General features: G+C 44.1%; 1 protein-coding gene across 9 annotated transcripts in view; it reads right to left on the bottom strand.

Moving 5' to 3' along the window:
* Positions 1 to 17,687, bottom strand: part of SAMD4A (sterile alpha motif domain containing 4A) — a 235,040-nt gene that overhangs the window by 84,376 nt on the left and 132,977 nt on the right. The window contains exons 1-2 of one of the 9 annotated variants that reach the window (XM_049706250.1): positions 16,499 to 16,799; positions 14,902 to 14,984 (exon numbers count right to left, since the gene is read on the bottom strand). The exons of 6 other annotated variants lie outside the window; for them this stretch is intronic. The gene's annotated coding sequence lies outside the window, so the exon portion shown is untranslated. Of the gene's footprint in view, positions 1 to 10,775; positions 10,874 to 14,901; positions 14,985 to 16,498; positions 16,800 to 17,687 lie in introns of those variants that run through there. 2 more of the 9 variants (XM_049706249.1, XM_049706251.1) reach the window with 2 other exon arrangements.

The raw sequence follows: 17,687 nt of genomic DNA, 5'->3' as shown, positions 1-17,687 counted from the left end.
TTTTTTTTGCAGTACGCGGGCCTCTCACTGTTGTGGCCTCTCCCGTTCTGGAGCACAGGCTCCAGACGCTCAGGCCCAGCGGCCATGGCTCACGGGCCCAGCCGCTCCGCAGCATGTGGGATCTTCCCGGACCGGGGCACGAACCCGTGTCCCCTGCATTGGCAGGCGGACTCCCAACCACTGTACCACCAGGGAAGCCCTCTAGTATTTGCCCTTTTGTGACAAGCTTATTGCACTTAGCATAATGTCTTCAAGGTTCATCCATGAAAAGATTTGTTTTTAACACTCTCCCAAGGAACCCCTCCTATTCCCTACTATTCAAAACACAAATCTTTTGCCGTTAGGTAAACATAGATTAATTGCCTTAACTGGCCTTTGAAAAGTAGCTTGTTTTGGAGACTGATAGTTATCCATGGGGCCTGGGATGATAGGAAAGAAAGCTCCCTCCAGAAGAGTCATTCCGAACACCTGAACACCTCAACTCTGGCCCAGTGATGACTGTAGAAGGGCCAGGGCTTTCACAAAGTATCTGCAGGGTTGAAAAGGCATTTCTGGAATTTAGCAGAAGGGCTTCACAATTCTAGCGAGGCACAAACATACCAGAACAAGCTCCAGAGTCAGTGTTGACCATAAGCTACAAGTGCACCAGCTGTGTAGGATAAGGCCTCTCAAGACGAAGGGGTGTATTCAATGAAAAGTATCAGGCGAGAAAGACATGGTAGGTAATGAAAGAATGTGGGCTTCAGACTCAGGCACACATGGGCATGAATCCCAGCTCTGGCACCTAATTGGCAATGGAACTTCGGTAAGTTACTCAACCTCTCTGAGCCTCAACTCCCTCATCAGTGAAGAGTGCTACCAAGAGCACCTGTCCCTCCTTGTGTTATAGGATTAAATGAGGTACTATATCAAAAGGACCAGTCAAGTACTTGATAGTGGAAATAATTCCTTCTATTTGTCTCTGCATTAGTCAGGCCCATGTTAGAGCCATGCTGGGTGGTTTCAGATACCAAGTTTTTAAAATAATAGAGGCCAGATACTCCAATAAAGATCTATTAAAAAAAACAGAGACCAGAGATGACCCAGGGAAGGTCATTAAAAATTATCAGAGTTGATACAAAGCTACAGGAATCAAGACAGCACGGTACTGGCACAAAAACAGACACGTGGATCAGTGGAACAGAACAGAGACCCCAGAAATAAACCCACACACCTATGGTCAATTAATCTTCAAGGAAGGAGGTAAGAATATAAAATGGAGAAAAGACAGTCTCTTCAGCAAGTGGTGTTGGGAAGTTGGATAGCCAGCCAGATGTAAATAAATCAATGAAGTTAGAACACACCAGCACACCATACACAAAAATAAACTTAAAATGGCTTAAAGACTTAAATATAAAACATGGTACCATAAAACTCCTAGAAGAGAACACAGGCAAAACATTCTCTGACATAAATCATACCAATGTTTTCTTAGGTCAGTCTCCCAAGGCAATAGAAATAAAAGCAAAAATAAACAAATGGAACCTAATCAAACTTGCAAGCTTTTGTACAGCAAAGGAAACCATAAACAAAACGAAAAGACAACCTACAGGCTGGGAGAAATATTTGCAAGTGATGTGACCGACAAGGGCTTAATTTCCAAAATATACAAGCAGCACATACAACTCAATTACGAAAAAAAACAAACAACCCAATTGAAAAATGGGCAGAAGACCTAAATAGACATTTCTCCAAAGAAGACATACAGATGGCTAACAGGCACATGAAAAGATGTTCAACATCGCTAATTATTAGAGAAATGTGAATCAAAACTACAATGAGGGGGCTTCCCTGGTGGTGCAGTGGTTAAGAATCTGCCTGACAATGCAAGGCACACAGGTTCAAGCCCTGGTCTGGGAAGATTCCACATGCTGTGGAGCAACTAAGCCTGTGTACCGTAACTACTGAGCCTGCGCTCGAGAGCCCACAAGCCACAACTACTGAACCTGCATGCCACAACTACTGAAGCCCATGAACCTAGAGCCCGTGCTCCTCAACAAGAGAAGGCACTGCAATGAGAAGCCTGCATACCTCAATGAAGAGTAGCCCCCACTAGCCACAACTAGAGAAAGCCTGTGCACAGCAACAAAGACCCAACACAGCCAAAAATAAATAGATAAAATAAATAAATTTAAAAAAAATTTAAAAACTACAAAGAGGTACCACCTCACACCAGTTAGAATCGTCATCATAAAAAAGTCTACAAATAACAAATGCTAGAGAGGGTGTAGAGAAAAGGGAACCCTCCTACACTGTTGGTGGGAATGTAAATTGGTGCAGCCACTATGGAAAACCATATGGAGGTTCCTCAGAAAACTAAAAATATAGTTGCCATGTGATCCAGCAATCCCACTCCTGGGCATATATCTGGACAAAACTGTAATTCAAACAGATACATGCAACTCTATGCACAGCAGCACTATTCACAACAGCCAAGACAAGGAAACAACCTAAATGTCCATTGACAGATGAACGGATAAAGATGTGGGACATATATACAATAGAATACTACTCAGCCACAAAAAAGAATGAAATAATGCCATTTGCAGCAACATGGATGGACCTAGAGATTATGATACTAAGTGAAGTAAGTCAGAAAGAGACAGACAAATACCATATGATATCACTTATATGTGGAATCTAAAATATGACACAAATGAACTTATCTACAAAACAGAAACAGACTCACAGACATAGAGAACAGACTTGTGGTTGCCAAGGGTCGGGGGGGCGTGGACTGGGAGTTTGGGATTAGCAGATGCAAACTATTATATATACAATGGATAAGCAACAAGATCCTACTGTATAGCATAGGGAACTTTATTCAATATCCTGTGATAAGCCATAATTGAAAAGAATATGAAAAAGTATATATATATGTGCATGTGTGTGTGTGTGTGTGTGTGTGTGTATGTATAACTGAACACTTTGCTGTACAGTGGAAGTTAACACAACACTGCATTAATAAATCAACTAAACTTCAATAAAATAAAATTTTAAAATATTATCAGAGTTGGAAAAGAGGTAGAAAGTCAAAGGTAAAAAATAATGGGCTTATAACTGAACAATATGAAGAGATACTTGACTTTTTTCAAGTAGGGATTTCATAAGGAGATGGACAGTCAACTACTTGAAGCAGAAGTGTTCAAATTGAAGCATGAGAGAATAAGATTGAGTGTGAAGTGCCAGAATGCAAAAGACTCAAAGGAGTCACCAAGGAAGTCTCTACAACCTCCAACCTCGGGGCTTGAAGAATAGAGATAGATGGTCCAGAGAAGCACTGTCAGATAGAAATATAATGCGAGCATATGCAATTTAAAATTTTCTAGTATTAAAAGTAAAAAGGAGGTAAAATTAATTTTAATGATATATTTTATTTAATCCATTATATAATTATATTATTATTTCAACTTGTAAGCAGTAAAAATTACTGATGAAACATTTTACATTTTCTTTGTATTAAGTCTTCAAAATACAGGGTGCACTTCAGACTACCCGAGGCAAGCTACAGATTCAGTGTAATCTATATCAAAATACTAATGGCATTTTTCACAGAACTAGAACAAATAATTTAAAAATTTGTATGGAAACAAAGAAAACCCCAAATGGACAAATCAATCTTGAGAAAGAAGAACAGAGCTGGAGGAGTCATGCTCCCTGACTTCAGACTATACTACAAAGATACAGTAATCAAAACAGCATGGTACTGGCACCAAAACAGACGCATAGATCAATGGATCAGAATAGAGAGTCCAGAAATAAACCCACACACATATGGTCAATTAATATACAACAAAGGAGGCAAGAATATACAATGCAGAAAAGACAGTCTCTTCAATAAGTGGTGCTGGGAAAACTGGACAGCTACATGTGAAAGAATGAAATTAGAACATTCTTTAATGCCATATACAAAAATAAACTCAAAATGTATTAAAGACCAAATATAAGACCAGAGATGATAAAACTCCTAGAAGAAAACATAGGCAGAACACTCTTTGACATAAATCACAGCAATACTTTTTTGGATCCATCCCCTAAAGCAAAGGAAATAAAAGTGAAAATAAATAAATAGGACCTAATTAAACTTAAAAGATTTTGCAGAGCAAAGAAAACCACTGACAAAATGAAAAGACAACCTACTGAATGGGAGAAAATATTTGCAAATGATATGACCAATAAGGGGTTAATTTCCAACATATATAAACAGCTCATACAACTCAACATCAAAAGAACAATCTGATTAAAGAATTGGCAACATTTTTCCAAAGAGGAAATGCAGATGGCCAACGGGCACATGAAAAGATGCTCAACATTGCTAATCATCAGGGAAATGCAAATCAAAGCCACAATGAGATATCACCTCACACCTGTCAGAATGGCTATCATCAAAAAGAACACAAATAACAAATGTTGGTGAAGATGTGGAATAAAGGGAACCCTCTGTTGGTGGGAATGTAAATTGGTGCAGCCACTGTGGAAAACAGTATGGAGCTTTCTCAAAAACTAAAAATAGTACTACTATATGACCCAGAAATTCCACTGCTGGGTATACATCTGAAAAAAACAAAAATGCTAATTTGAAAAGATACATGCATCCCAATGTTCATAGAAGCATTATTTACGATTGCCAAGGTATGGAAGTAACCTAAGTGTTCATCAACAGAGGAATGGATAAAGAAGATGTGGTACATATATACAATGGAATACTACTCAGCCATAAAAAAGAATGAAATTTTGCAACAACATGGATGGACTTGGAGGGTACTATGCTAAGTGAAATAAGTCAGAGAAAGACAAACACTATATGATATTACTTCTATGTGGAATCTAAAAAATACAACAAACGAGTGACTATAATAAAAAAGAAACAGGGCTTCCCTGGTGGTGCAGTGGTTAAGAATCCACCTGCCAATGCAAGGGACACGAGTTCAAGCCCTGGTCCGGGAAGATCCCACATGCCGCGGAGCAACTAAGCCCATGCACCACAACTACTGAGCCTGCGCTTTAGAGCCCATGAGCCACAACTACTGAAGCCCATGCGCCTAGAGTCCATGCTCCGCAACAAGAGAAGCCACCGCAATGAGAAGCCTGTGCATCGCAACGAAGAGTAGCCTGTGCTCGCTGCAACTAGAGAAAGTCTCCTCGCAGCAACGAAGACCCAATGCAGCCAAAAAATAATAATAAATAAATAAAATTTTTAAAAAGAAGCAGACTCAGATATGGGGAACAAACTAGTAGTTACCAGTGGGGAGAGGGAAGGAGAAGTGGCAGTACAGGGGTAAGGAATTAAGAAGTACAAACTATTATGTATAAAATAAGCTACAAGAATATCTTGTACAACACATGGAATGTAGCCAATATTTTGTAATAACTATAAATGGAGTATAACCTTTAAAAATTGTGGATCACTATACTGTACACCTGTAACGTACACAATATTATACATCAACTATACTTCAATAATTTTTTTTTTTTTTTTAAATCCAGGGTGTACTTTACCACTGACAGCACATCTCAACTTGGACTAGCCACAGCTGAAATGCTCAGAGGCCATGTGTGGCTGGTGACTACTGAACTGGCTAGCACAGGGCTGTAGACATTCAGATGCGGAAGGCGGGTGGGAGGGCACAGATGACCTCAGCAGGTCCCTCCAAGCTCCCTATATTTAGCAAATTGCCACCTGATACAAGGCAACCCTCATGCATTCCACTAGGTATACAGCCTTTCTTTTAAAGTTGCTCTGGGAGATGAAGAAAGAACCAGTGCTAACTTTCTCATCAACACCTTTTCAGCAAACACCCGGCATGTTTTAAATTATGAACATGCTTAGGATGAAGATAAAATCTATTCATTAAGCCCAAGGAACTAAAGAGGCACTGGCAAGAAGCAAAAGGGCCTGAAGTGAAGATGGATCTATGTCCAACGCCAACACTGATCACACGTAGCCAGCGTATACCCTGAAAAATGTATGTTTAAAAATAAAATTTGGGGGCTTCTCTGGTGGCGCAGTGGTTGAGAGTCCGCCTGCCGATGCAGGGGACACAGGTTCGTGCCCCGGTCCGGGAAGATCCCACATGCCGCAGAGCGGCTGGGCCCGTGAGCCATGGCCACTGAGCCTGCGCGTCCGGAGCCTGTGCTCCGCAGCGGGAGAGGCCACAGCAGTGGGAGGCCCGCGTACCGCAAAAAAAAAAAAACAAAAAACTGGGAACAACCTTTAATACAAATCCTTGAGGCTGAGGAACTCCCTAGCTTTTTGCGAGGTTACTTCCCTGTTTGGATATTCTACCCTTTCACGAAAGGTCAGCCTAAAAAAAGTTTAGGAACAAAAACAAAATTTATCAATAAATAGGACTCAGTACAAACTAAACATGTTATCTCCAGGTAGGCCCTCTCTGGCAGGGATTAACCTGGGATCCAGACGAGGAACAAGTACGGCAAAGAGGCTGCTGACCCTTGGTCCCTTCCAGGCCTGAAAAGGTTTTTTCTCTATCCTCGGGTCAGGGCTTGGATGCTGTAGGGCTGTGGCACGGCCACAAAGACAACTATGACTTTTGTTTACTGCCTCTGGGAACATGGAAATACGATGGCCTTCTGAGGGCTAACTACACCTACTGGATCAAACTGTTTCTCCCACTGCTCCAGCTGCCATGCTGAGAGCTAAGAGTACTGAATGTTTTCTGTGTGCCAGGGACTCTTCTAAGCTCTGTGCATGTAATTCCTCGTTTAATCCTCACATGAAGCTTATGACACAGGTCCTATTACAGCCTTACTTTACGGATGGGGACACAGAGGCACAGAGGGGTCAAGTAACTTGCCCCAGGTACCCCAGCTAGGGAGGTGGCAGAATGGGGGTATGCAAATTAGCATAAAGATACACAATGACTATCATACTAGAAGAGCTTGGCTATAAGCTAAATATATTAATATTTATAACGCACACATAATTGTAAATATATTAATATTTATAATTATATACTACATATATAATTATATACTATACATGTAATTATATAATACATTAAAATATAATTATATAATATATAATTACACATACAATTAAAAAAATTTTTTTTAATTAAAAAAGAAAAATTTTGGCCACATCCCATGGCATGTGGGATCTTAGCTCCCCAACCAGGGATCCACCCCTTACCCCCTGCATTGGAAGGTGGAGTCTTAACCACTGGACTCCCGGAGAAGTCCCTAAAATGTTTATATGTACATTATATTTACAAATATAATAATGTAAAAAATTTTAAGAATACACGGATCAGCAGAAGAGTTGGGTCGGCTATGGAAGTGTAGAAAAAAAGAAGGTACAGAGGATAATGTACCTTTTGTGGTTTTAAAATATGTCCACTATGTCTTTGTCAGTCCTCTCCAAAAGGTGGAGCCAATCAACTCCCTCTGAGAGCAGGCTGGGGTTAATGAGTCACTTCTATCAAATAGAATGTAGCAGAAGTGACAGTGCGTAACTTCATGGATTAGAAGAGGCATTGCAGCTTTTATCTTGCTCTCTCTTGGGTTACTCACTCTGGCGGAAGCCAGCTGCCATGCTGTGAGGACTCTCAAGCCACCCAGTAGGGACAGTAAGGAACTAAGCCCTGCTGCCTGCAGCACCAACTTGGAAGCAGAACTCTTAGCCTCCGTGAAGCCTTCGGGTGACTACACTCCAGAGAGCATCTTGAGGGGCACTGCGTTGTATTCCTGAGCCAGAGAAACTGTGTGTGATAACATGTTTATTGTTGTATTAAGCTTCTACGTTTGGGGTAAAGATAACTGATACACCTATCTAAGTACCCCTCTAGGAAAAAGGAAGTTTTAGCCCTTTGGCTTCTAGTAATTCAGTCCTTAGTGCAAGGTCATTCCCATTCTGAGCTGGACTCATGAAGCGAACCTGTTGCCACTAAACATTCCCCTCACTTAGCTTCCCTCATCCTGGTTATCCACTCACCAAACAACCTTTGGACTATGATTTGGCTCCCCAGGTACCTTTAGGGAGAGGATGAACTGACCATACAGACAAGGGATTTCTAGATTCTGTGATGATGATTTTTCAGGACAACTTAATAAATGGTCTCTGATGATGGCTTCCTGTGGAGGCCTTCCTGGGCTGATTATATGGACTTTGAGAACATCTAGTCTCTCTGGCTCCTTTGAGTATAGAAGGTCCCTCCTTATGGCAAATTAATCAGCCAGCACTGATTGGCTGAATCAATCTCTCAGGGGGAGTATCCCCAGAGCACTGACGAGAGTGAGAATCTCCATGTTAAAACAGAAGCCGGGCCCTGCATGTAGGGACTTGGTATAGGAATGGCAGGTCCCGCCCGGCTGCCCACTGGCCTTCTTTGTGTCATCCACACCACCTTCCAGGCAGAAGGAGCCTTTACTGAGATGTGTATTCAAAGAATTCTCCTCACTGGGGAAGACCCAGGAAACCTCAAAATGGTCAACTAATCGATCACTTTTGTGATGCAGTTTCCATTATTATCCACCCCAATTATCACTCTAGTTGGTAGACAGTCTAGAGAACGGAAGTCCAAGAACAATAAGGTTCAATGATGCCAACTCAGTCCTATTACTTTCTCTGAATATTTTCTTTATTATTTCTCTGGATAAGCAGCAGAGATAAGAGTTTTCTGGATGTTTTATGTGGGTAAAAGCTAATGATTTATAATTTATAAACCAGTGACACAGGAGTAGTAAAAACAATCTTGAAAGAGCTATAATTAAAGACCATGAGGATTAGGAAGCTGTCCCAGTGATTCTTGGAGTGACAAAGAATGTGTTTAAATACCAAGTCTGGGGGCTTCCCTGGTGGCGCAGTGGTTGAGAGTCCGCCTGCCGATGCAGGGGACACGGGTTCGTGCCCCGGTCCGGGAAGATCCCACATGCCGAGGAGCGGCGAGGCCCGTGAGCCATGGCCGCTGGGCCTGCGCGTCCGGAGCCTGTGCTCTGCAACAGGAGAGGCCACAGCAGTGAGAGGCCCGCGCACCGCAAAAAAACAAAAAAAACCCCCCAAAAACCAAAAAAACCCACCAAGTCTTGTATTAATACTACACAATGGTATGTCAATGTTTAAGCGCTCCAGTTGTCAGTAAATTACCTTTAAATTGTTATTTTATTATACCCTTGTTTTCAGTTTAATAACATTTACCATAAAAGAGTTTCTCACAAGTGTATTTAGGCAATTTGCTCATGCGAGAAATGGCTGGAAATTAAATGCACACGTACAAGAAGTACTGGTTCAATAAATGTGCTAAAAGGCAGGAATACAGTGGGTCTTAAATGGTCAAAAGCTCCCTGGAAGAATTTGTATTACAAACTCAATCCTAGACACGTCATGTAATAAAGGCTTCTAAACTGTAGTGCGTCTTTGCACAAATCAGGGACCGAGGACAGTGGGAATACCACATGTCATGCATTTGGTAGGGATGGGAGCTGAGAGGGCACCTAAAAATTCAGGGGGAAAATAGCAAACACCAACATGGCAAACAATGGGATTCCTGTGTTGGCACCTGCATTTGCCTACTGTCTCCCAAGGGATCCTCTTGAGCTAGAGATGGCTAAAGAAACATCCCAGTAATTTGGTGGAGCCCTGCAAGAGATGTGGATTAGACCAGTTGTGATGGGGGACCCCAGATAACGTGGAAGTGGTGCTGCAAGCGGTGATTTGAGCAGATACAAAGGATTTAGAAGATAGAAACCTCCTCCCTATTTTCAAGGAGGGTGATTGCTGGCTGGCGGTCCCCACGGATCCTTGCCTCCTGGCCTTCATGCCCTTGTGTACTCTCCCCCAACACCGAACCTGAACAGTTGTATGTGACCAACAGAATGTGAGGGAGGTGTTCTGAGATTAGGTCATAAAAGGCACTGCAGCTTGCACCTCACTCTCTTGGTTCACTCCCTCTGGCGGAAGCTATAGCCACTCCAATTATGAAGACACTCAGGCAGCCCCAAGAGAGGCCGCCGTGTGGGGAGGAACCCAGGCCTCCTGCTAACAGTCAGCACCAACTTGCCAGCCGTGTGAGTAAGCCACCTTGGAAGTGGATTCTCCAGCTCTAGTCAATATCTTCATTGCAACCTTGCCAGAGACTTTAAGCCAGAGCCACCCAGCGAGACCATCTCAAATTTCTGGCCCTCAGAAAACTGTGAGATAAACGTTATTATGTGAAGCCGTTAAGTTTTGGGGTAATTTGTCATATAGCAATAGTTAACTAGTACAGGGAGCTTCATGTTACTTGGTAAAAAGAATCACTCAAAAATGCTACTGCCCCTTGAATTCACTAGAAAAGGCAGGGATCTACGTAGTGGACTCCATAGACCATTATAACCACCAGCGATTTCTCTGAATGTACGATGGTGGTTAGGGGCTGGTCATTCATAGGCACCTCACCGTCCTCAAAGAGCAAGAACCAGACACCTCTGGCCCCAACAGATAGCTGTAATAATCCCTTACTGCTGCCAAGTGATCTTGTCATCTCTTCAATGGGGACTTTCGTTTTGGTCCCTTTTCTCCTGGGTACCAGCATGGCTGGGCAATCCGGGAGGTCTCCTTTGCTCCTGAAGGACCCAGGTCAGCAGTAACTAGTCCTGAAATCTCAAGTTAGGGTTGGGATTCACCTTCAGGCTTCTGATCTCCTCCTGGCAATTGCTAACTCTCATGGGTCTGAGGCTGCCCCACCCCTGAGGGCACATAAGACAGGCCAACTCCCCCTACCACTTGCCTCAGTTCTGACCTCTGGCCTGACGAGTATGCAGACAACTCCTTCATCTGTATCTCCAGCACAGGTTAACAAGTCCCAAACTGAACTCTTGCTTTCACTCTCACTAGGCCTGCGCCTTTGGTCTTCTTTTCTATCTCAGCAAATGGCTTTTCCATCTTCCCAGTAGTTCAGGTGGAAACCTTGGAGTATCCTTGACTACTTTCATCTGTCAGCAAATCCTATGTGCTGGATCTTCAAAATATATCCAGAATCTAACTATCAATATAATAAGCAGAGTGATCTTTTTATACCAGAAGATAGGTCATGTCACTTCTCTGATCAAACATTCCAATGGTAAAAGCCATAGAACAGACTATTAGCCCCTCTGTGATCTAGCCCACCCCCTACTACTGTCCCTCATTCATGTCAGTCCATCCTGGCTCCCTTGCTGTTCCTTTACATGCCAGACCTGGGCCTACCTCCCAACATTTGCACCTGCCTGGAATGCTCTTCCCCCAGACCCACATCCAGCCTCCCTCAGTTCCGTCTTTGCTCACATGTTGCCTTCTTAGTGAGACCTTCTCTGTACACACTCTAAAACTGCCCACATTGCCCCCTCACCCTACACTCCCTATCTCCCTGTCCTTATTGTTCTCCACAGCACTTATCATGTGACCTGCTGTGTACCACACTCAGTTTCCATCTTTCTGTACTAGAATATAAGCTTCATGAGGGTAGTGATTTGTCTCCATTTTCCCTTGCATTACCATTTCCTTATTAATCACGTTTTAACATGGCTATATAAAATTGTCCCCAGGCATTTTGTTTGATAGTTTATTAGACGTCGGGATTTCTCACTCAAAATCTGAGGTTCTTCCTAGAAATTTCCTTTCAACAAAGACTGATGGACTGGGTGACCTGCAAGCAACAGAAGGTACCAACTGTCACCCCAAAACTGTTCAGTCACCTCTTTCTTGTTTGACTGTGGAATTCTGATTAATTTTAGCTTTAACGTCAAATAGAAACAGGAATATGTAAAAAAGGAAAATAAAATGATTAGCTCAGTTTTCAAAATCTTTACTACATCCCCCATTTCAATATTCTATTTAGGATGGAAAATTTCCCCAAGTGCTAGAAAACAAAAGCTTAATGGGAGCCTTTCCTGCTTGTAACTGACACCAATTAAAGTAATCTTCATGATAAAGATTTGTTAGGCTGAGACAGCAGAATTAAATGCATTTAATACGACTCTTTCGCAAACATCTGTTGAAGAAAGAGACAAAACCAATGCCAATAGCGCTGTGTTAAGGCTGTGGCGTGTCCAAATTTTTTTGGCCATAAGTGATTATATTCTAATAAAACCTCATAGGAATGGGCCTCCTAAGAGTCATATAAATTAGAGATGAAGAAAATGTTACCTTACTCTTGACAAATGCAAGACAAATCTTTGCAAACCACATTCGGCTAGTTTTTTTATACCCCAAACCCTTCCGAGGAGCGGCGTTAAATGTTCCCAAAGCAGGAAGCTTTCCCAGTCGCTAATCTTCAGTGCCCCTCTCGCCCTCCCAGACCACCACTGACAAACCCCACATACCACAAAATGACTCTCCAATCGTATTTCAAAATAATGAATTAGCAATCCTCACGCTGACCTTGCAGAAGAGAAAAACAGGCTTTGCACTCCTGCGCTTAGATTCAGGCCTTGCTCTATAAGCAGCACTGGAAATGAGAGCGTGAAAAGAAGCGCACTGTGGTCCAGGGAGCCTAACTGCAATGAGATTTGTTACCAAAGAACTCCAGGACCAAAATCCCTGGCAATGTCCAGACAGAGTCAACCAAGAAGTGTCAGGAGGAATACAAACAAGGCCAAATCACAAAGGAATAGTCTGTGCTCCATCCAGCAGACCCAGCTGTAAAACAGCCACTTCACACAATAGGTTTGTAAACCTCACAAGTCTGGCAAGGGCCAGAGTGAACCACCTCTGACCACGTGGAGACGTGCTATGTCTTGAAACGAGTCTGGACTATTGAGTCACCAGGTCCCACACTTTCTAAAATAATGAGGAAGTTGCTCGACAAAATTTCCCGTCTTGAGAGATGGGAATCCAAAGTGTGAGTGTGAATGTGAGAACCCTGGGATGCGTGTAAATATTGTCACCAAGGAACAGCACACACATATGCCCAAAATACCCATGTTGGAAAAGTTGATAGTAACATGTTTGCATCACTCCCTTAGGCAGGAATTCTTAAATACATGTACAAGTTATGTGGCAGAGGATACAATGGACAAATGTGTGAAATCAGGATATTTGAATCCATGGTCACAAATTAACTGTTAATGTATTTGAAAAGAAGGGCCTGGTTAACCGCCCAAGGACAGAGTTGGGCGACTAACCCTAGGACGGAGCCAATCCCACCCTCTGGTCCTCACTACCCACAACCCTGCAGAGGGAGTTAGAAGCACACCTCCCTTACTGGGAGTTAGAAGCACACCTCCCTTACTGGATCTCTTGAGCTATCAGCCAACTCCAGGAATTTATGCAAAGGCAAGCGGAAAAGGCAGGTTATTTTCCCCTCTTACTTGTGCACTGAACTCATTTTCAGGTTACTAGGTCTGTCGAGGTAATCACACAGAATAAGACTTTTCAGATTTTTTGAGAAGGAGGGCTACTTTTTAATATCTGAAGTTCTCCCGGGCAGTGGGGTCTGAAGGAGAAAAAGATGGTAAAGGATGTAATTCTCGAATCAGAAATGAGAGGCCATTTCCCTCCTTCAGCTCACTGTGAAATTAAACAGACCCACAGGCCAGTGGCTGGGCCAGAATCGGCAGGACTGACCGGGTGAGGGCACTCTGCTTTAGGAGACTTTGTGGGAATGCTGCAGGAGAAGACAAGAGCTCAGGGCCCATAGTTATAATGTCTGTGGACAAGGGCCTCTTGCTCATGCTTCCTGAGTCTCAAACACACCGTCTAGAATTCTAAACCAAAGGAAGACACGAAAACAGTGAAAGGACTTAGGCCACACTAGTCTAGAGCAGGGAGGGACAGCAACGGCCTGTGTGGTTTTAATCTGGCTTTATGCCACCACCTTTGGAGGTGGATGTATTTATCCACTGGATATTCATCTTTGGTCCCTATCAATGTATATGGCCTGGTGCTAGGATCCCTCTTTTTCAATGGGGTGTGCAGGGTCAGAGATAGCCATGGGAAAAGTTTTGTACCCCATAGAGAAGTCTGTAATACAAAGAATTTGGAAAGAATCAGACCAGAGGGGTAGAGAAATACTTTAAAGAGCTCTCCATTTATAGAACAGGCAACTCCGTAAGGAGTAGAATCTATTTTCTCAAGTAACTCCAGAACCTCCAGCAGACCTCCAGCCAGCATCTGACACATTATTTACTAGAAAAACATGCGGAGCTTAATCAGTGACAACTATACCAATAGAGACTTAACCTTGGCTGCTCAAATCCTAAGAGACTATTATTTATCATTAACTATTCTTTGCTGTAGATATGCCCTGTATACATCCACACTCGCTCCCTCCTGCCCCCGCCATTATCCATGACATGGTTTAGGAATCTACCTCCTTCCTTGAATCCCACTGATCTACTCTGGCCCTCACTGCTTCTCTACCACACTGTCTACCTCAGTGACATACGATACTCTTTCTCCTCCATTAGACCGTGGGCTCCTTGAGGGCAGGGCCAGTGCCTCCCACTAAGTCTCTACTGTTTGTTTGCCAAGGACAGTGTTGATCACACATGCTTGCTGGACCAGACTGGAGAAAAGACATACGCACTTTTCTATCACAGTGGATGACACAGATCTGTTCCTTCTTGGCTTCATTTGTCTCTGGTTAGGGTGCTAAGGGTCCACAGCAGAAATCTCTGGACCAAGGCAGAACGGTGAGAAGACACTGGGCCCCAACAGAAGGGGAGGTCTGGCCTCTCTTCACAAGTGGACGCCCCCCGGCGTCTTCACATCAGCCTCCTCCCGAGGTCCTATCCACTGAGAGCCCTTCCCACCCACCCACCTCCACACACACACACACACACACACACACACACACACACACACACACACACACACACACACACACACACACGTGGGGAAGCCGAGCTGCCTGGAGACTCGGACCCCAGGATGCAGATTACAAGTACCTAAGATGGGCTCAGTTGTCTTGGGGCTCCTTTCTGAGGTATTCACTTCCAAGAACTGTAGGAGTACCAGGTGCTCTAAGTAACTTGAGGAAAAGGAAAAGAAAGATAATAAAGCATTGAGAGCACAGATTCCAGCTGTATTGTTTGGGTCTGGATCTCGACCTTCCATTTAGTTAGCTGTGTGACCTTGGGCAATTGTGTACACTTCAGGGCCTCATCTGGAAGATGGAACACTTCATAGGATTGCTGTGCTGTTTGAATTACTTAATCTGTGTAAAGCATGGAGACCACTGTCTGGCCCATCGTGAATGTTCTCTGATTGTTAGCAACAGTCCCCATTATCTGAGAAATGAGGCTAAGGCTCCATGGGCCCCTCCCCTACAGGCTGGGGAAGGGGGAGGAGGGGAGAACAGGAGAGCCAAAAAGCCCTAACACACTGGTTCTCCAAATGTAGGGGGCTGCACACCTGGGAACTTGTTAGAAATGCAAATTTGGGACCCCTCCCTAGATCTACTGAATCGAAAACTTTGTGATTAAAAACCCCTCTGGGGGCGGCTTCCCTGGTGGCGCAGTGGTTGAGAGTCCGCCTGCTGATGCAGGGGACACAGGTTCGTGCCCCGGTCCGGGAAGATCCCACGTGCCGCGGAGCGGCTGGGCCCGTGAGCCATGGCTGCTGAGCCTGCGCGTCCGGAGCCTGTGCTCCGCAACGGGAGAGGCCACAACAGTCAGAGGCCCGCTTACCGCAAAAAAAAAAAAAAAAAAAAACCCTCTGGGCTTAAGTTTGAGAACCCCTGGTCAAAGGAACTAAGAGAAAATCGTAGCCTCCTTGGTTAAGGCAGCTCCAATTAATTTCCAGCTCCGGGATGACCAGCAAGTTAAGGCTGGTGTGAAACCAGGTGGGAAGACTAATTTCTTACCAGGAGGAGGGCTGAGAGGAATCAATTCAAAGGACAAAAGGAATCTTTTTTTTTTGCGGTACACGGGCCTCTCACTGTTGTGGCCTCTCCCGTTGCGGAGCACAGGCTCCGGACGCGCAGGCTCCGCGGCCATGGCTCACGGGCCCAGCCGCTCCGCAGCATGTGGGATCTTCCCGGACCGGGGCACGAACCCGTGTCCCCTGCATCGGCAGGCGGACTCTCAACCACCGTGCCACCAGGTAAGCCCAGGAATCTATTTTTAAGAGGAAGTTGCTGGATTAAAAAATTAACCAACAAATAAGCCAGCAAAATGCCATAATATTTCCAGGACAGGGCTGATCTCTCAAGTTTTCTATTCATAGCCATCTAGCCAGATAAAAGGAGTGATAGCGCCTTCTAAGGCTACATGGGGGAGCCACGATTTGGCCCATGTGGGTTTTAAAATTGTTGTCAGAACAAGAAACAAAGTCTGACCAGGCCTGGGATGGCTCATGAATACAAAGAAGGTGAAAATTCCTGTTTTAAAGCATTGTTACCATAGAATCACGCCTTCACAAGCCACCCCCTCATCTTCCCAGAGTTCTGTGCAGTCCCAAGGAGGAGGGTGGAGAGGGGTCTGCAGGAGACCCAGAGGAGCCTGGACCACAAAGCCAGGGCATTACCTCTAAACGGTTGCTTACCAGAGAGCCGTTCAGTGAAGAAGTTATCAACTCACGGGTCTGACAATGAACCACGAGACACATGCAGCAACAGGAGCAAAATTCTCTTGATTAGAGGATGATGATATTTTGCTGAGTTGGGGAGGGAGGGTGCAGACGCTCTACAGGTTGTATGGGGCTGAACACGTTACACTTGAACCAGATGTCAGGTGAAAAAGTTGTGAGTCGATGGGGTGATCACATAAGGGTTTGCTTCAACTCCTCCCTCTCCACTTTGTCCTCTGCCTTTTCTTTCCTCCTCTGGTGTCCACTGGGCACAGATCAGCACTATTGAGTGTCCAGCTGGGTATTGTGATGTCACCCAGAGTGGATGATGCCTGAGGAGACTAGCAGCCCCACCCTGTTTGGGGACACAGGCCTGATGTGAGCTCCCGTGACACCAAGCTCCCTGCATCTACCTGATCACATCTCACATCTCCTACATCTCCGGAAGTCCTTATCCTCCCCTCCCAAAACCAATATGGTGCTTCAGGGAAACTGAGGCACAGAGAAGCTCACCCAAGGTCAGGCAGCCATACGCTAGTATGGCCATGAACAGTGCCAGAGCTTCCTGACCGCTTGTCCACACCAGTCCAGGGGACCCGGCTGCCTTTTATAGAAAGTTTCCACACACCTTCTATTCCTAACTCCGATCACAACCATCGCCAGTCCGCATGCCTCGGAAGCACCAGCAGACTCTGTGTCACAGCCTTAGTAACGTGTCTCATTTAGGACCATGAGCACAACTTGTTTGCACGGGACACTGAATTCCTGATATTCTTCCTGGACTGCTTTTTTGTTTTTATTTCAAACACGGCTAACTACTCAGGCCTTTTATATATCAAGAACGCTGACTTAATTCTCCAAGAAAAATGAGCAGTTTTACCACACACAACTGTTCTTGGTCATCCCCAAGGTGCCAAGAATGTCAAGAGGTTGCAGTTTGAGGGTAGGAAGAATACTTTGTTCCTAATGGCCCATGGTGAGGCAGGACCCAACTAACAAGTATTTGTTTTTATTTTGCAAGCTAACAGTAACAGTACTGATAAAATGAAAGATAATCTAATAAATAATCTAATAAATATATATGTACATATACACGCACACATAAACACACATATATGTATTTTAAAGTTACCAGAATGTCTTGATTGAGATCTAAAATGGGTAG

The sequence above is a fragment of the Orcinus orca genome, chromosome 2, assembly GCF_937001465.1.
Source record: "Orcinus orca chromosome 2, mOrcOrc1.1, whole genome shotgun sequence".
Classification (NCBI taxonomy): domain Eukaryota; kingdom Metazoa; phylum Chordata; class Mammalia; order Artiodactyla; family Delphinidae; genus Orcinus; species Orcinus orca.
The sequence above is the reverse complement of the archived record's forward strand: the minus strand, read 5'-3'. Positions and strand labels throughout refer to the sequence as shown.